Source organism: Somniosus microcephalus, unplaced genomic scaffold (genome assembly GCF_052327205.1).
Source record: "Somniosus microcephalus isolate GS21.2 unplaced genomic scaffold, FLI_Smic_1.0 unresolved_chr8, whole genome shotgun sequence".
Taxonomy (NCBI): Eukaryota; Metazoa; Chordata; class Chondrichthyes; order Squaliformes; family Somniosidae; genus Somniosus; species Somniosus microcephalus.
In genome coordinates, this window is record NW_028225186.1 from 42,577,964 (window position 1) to 42,581,115 (window position 3,152).

Below are 3,152 nucleotides of genomic sequence, written 5' to 3' on the forward strand. Positions count from 1 at the left end.
GCTGTAAGTAAAGATTGGATAGGGATGTGTTGTTATCTTTGGAGCAGAGGAGGTGGAGGGGAGACATAATTGAGGTGCATAAAATTCTGAGGGGTTTAGATACAGTGGATAGGAAGGACCTATTTCCCTTAGCAGAAGTGTCAATGATCAGGGGCGTAGATTTAAAGTAACTGGTAAAATGATTAAAGAGGAGTTGACAAGAACCATTTTCACACAGAGAGTGGAGGGAATCTGGAAGTCACTACCGATCACATGAATAGAAAGCACTATGGATATGTACTTGAAGTGCTGTAACCTACAGGGCTACAGACCCAGAGCTGGAAAGTGGGATCAGGCAAAATATCTCCTTTTCGTCCGGCAAAGACACGATGGGCCGAATGGCCTCCTTCTCTGGCGTAAATTTCTGTATTTCTATGATCTCTGCCCTTAATCTTCAATATTCCAGGGAATACAAGCCTAGATTATGTGATCTCTGCTCATAGTCTAACCCTTGGAGCCCTGGTAACACACTCGTGAATGTGCACCACACTCCCTCCCAGGTCAATATATCCTTTGTAAGGTGCAGTGCGCAGAACTGTACACAGTGGCCTAACCAGGCCTCTGTACAGCTGTCACACAACTTCCTTCCATTTGTATTGTGCAGAGCAGTTGTCTAATAGATTGCACAGGTCATTTCACTGTTGAAAGATTGCAATTGCGAAGCTGCGATGGCCGAGTGGTTAAGGTGTTGGACTTGCAAATTCAATGGGGTTTCCCTGCGAAGGATCGAACCCTGCTTGCAGCGATTGTACTGCAAATTCTTTATTTAATTTCATCGGTTCCCTGTGGAGATCACTGGCCCCGAAACTGATCAGAATTCCCTCCACTGCACGTTATGACACTGATTAACCCAAAGCTGTTGTTCCAATTGGAAACACTAATTTGTCATCAATTAGAAATTGTGGATTTGTTTGAAACTATTTGCAAAGATCAGTGAGAAAATTACACATAAGACAGCACGTAAAAATTCCATTTAATAAAGAACCCTGCAATGTTTGGAAGGAAAAGGGTGGAAACGCGGTTTGTTTTTCTAAAGTTGAACACGAATTAAAAAGTGTGTAAAACGACCAGGGCAGGATTGGAACCTGCAATTTTCTGATGGCATGCAGAATTTACACCGAAGTCAGACGCCTTATCCATTGGGCCACTCGGCCACATAAATGTTCAATAAACAAATCCTAATAATGAGTGATTAAACTCCGTCATTGTGTTCATTTCAATAACAACAGAGAATGCTGGAAACAGGCGGCATCGAGTGAGGGAGAAACAGAGTTAACTTTTCAGGTCGAACCCTTCGTCAGAACTGGAAAAGGTTAGGGAAGAGGGATTTTTAAGCAGGGGTGGGTGGAGGCGAGGTAAGAACAAAGGGAATGTCTGTGATAGAATGGAAGGCAGGAGAGATTGACTTACAAAAGGGATGATGGTGCAAGGCAAAAGGAGAGGTTGCAGGACAAGTTAACGATCAAAAGATGGCTCAAGATGAGGTGTGAATGATTATGGCAGAAACATTAACAACTGTCATGTGAGGAAACATGAGAACCAATTAAAAAAAATAAAAGAAATACAGGGGCCAATTTATAGTCTGAAATTGTTGAACTCGATATTAAGTCCAGAAGGCTGTAAAGTGCCTAATAGAAAGATGAGGTGCTGTTCCTCGAGCTTACGTAGAGTTTCATTGGAACAGTGTAACAGGCCAAGGAAGGAGAGATCAGAGAGGGAGTGGAGCAGATAATTATAGTGACAGGCGACCGGAAGCTCGGGGTCACACTTGCCGACTGTTCTGCGAAGCGGGCACCCAATCTGCATTTGGTGTCACAATGTAGATTCAGCGAATACAGTATACTAAATTGTAAGAAGTACAAGTAATCACTGATTCACCTGGAAGGAGTGTTTGGTGCCCTGGGCGATGGGAAGGAAGGAGGTAAAAAGGGCAGGTGTTGCATCTCCTGCACTTGCATGGGATGGTGCCGGGCGAAGGAGAAGGGGTGTTGCGGTGATAGAGGAGTGGACCAGGCTGTCATGGAGAGAGCGGTCCCTTCGAAATGCTGAAAGGGGGGAGGGGAAGATGTGTTTGGTGGTGGGATCATGCTGGAGGTGGTGGAAATGGCGCAGGATAATCCGTTGAATGTGGAGGCGGGTGGGGTGATAGGTGAGGACAAGGGGGGAACCCTATCATGTTTCTGGGAGTGAGCGGAAGGGGTGAGAGCAGTAGTGCGGGAAATGGAATGTACTCGGTCGAGTGTCATGTCAACCACGGTAGAGGGGGATCCTCAGTTGAGGATAATGGAAGACATACCGGAAGCACTGGTATGGAAGGTGGCATCATCAGAACAGATGCAATGGAGACAGAGAAACTGGGAGAAAGGAATAGAATGGAATGGATAAATCCCCAGGGACTGATAATCTACATCCTAGTGTACTTAAGGAAGTGGCCCTAGAAATAGTAGATGCATTGCTGGTCATCTTCCAAAATTCGATAGACTCTGGAACAGTTCCCATGGATTGGAGGGTAGCTAATGTTACCCCACTATTCAAAAAAGGTGGTAGAGAGAAAACGGGGAATTATAGACCGGTAAGCCTGACATCGGTAGTGGGGAAAATGCTATGTGCATGTGATGTTTTTGGACTTTCAGAAGGCTTTCGATATGGTCCCGCATAAGAGATTAGCGTGTAAAGTTAAGGCACATGGGATTGGGGGCAAGGTACTGACTTGGATATATAAAAGGTTGGCAGGCAGGAAGCAAAGAGTTGGAATAAATGGGTCTTTTTCCAAGTGGCAGGCAGTGACTAGTGGGGTACCGCAGGGATCGGTGCTCGGACCCCAGTTATTCACAATATATATGAATGATCTAGACGAGGGAACTTGATGTAACATCTCCAAGTTTGCAGATGACACAAAGCTGGGTGGGCATGTGAGGAGGATGCCGAGAAACTCCAGTATGACTTGGACAGGTTGGGTGATTGGGAAGAAGCATGTCCGATGCAGTATTTTGTGGATAAAGGCGAGGTTGTCCACTTTGGTGGCAAAAACAGGAAGGCAGATTATTATCTGAACATCAATAGATTGGGAGAAGGTGAAGTGCAACTAGACCTGGTTGTCCTTGTGCACCAGC

The 3,152-nt window shown here is 45.4% G+C and overlaps 1 non-coding gene across 1 annotated transcript; it reads left to right on the plus strand.

The window, feature by feature from the left end:
• The first annotated feature begins 701 nt into the window (after positions 1-701).
• Positions 702-784, plus strand: trnaa-ugc (transfer RNA alanine (anticodon UGC)). Its single transcript has one exon. It is a non-coding gene; the product is annotated as a tRNA-Ala (tRNA).
• Positions 785-3,152: the final 2,368 nt, after the last annotated feature.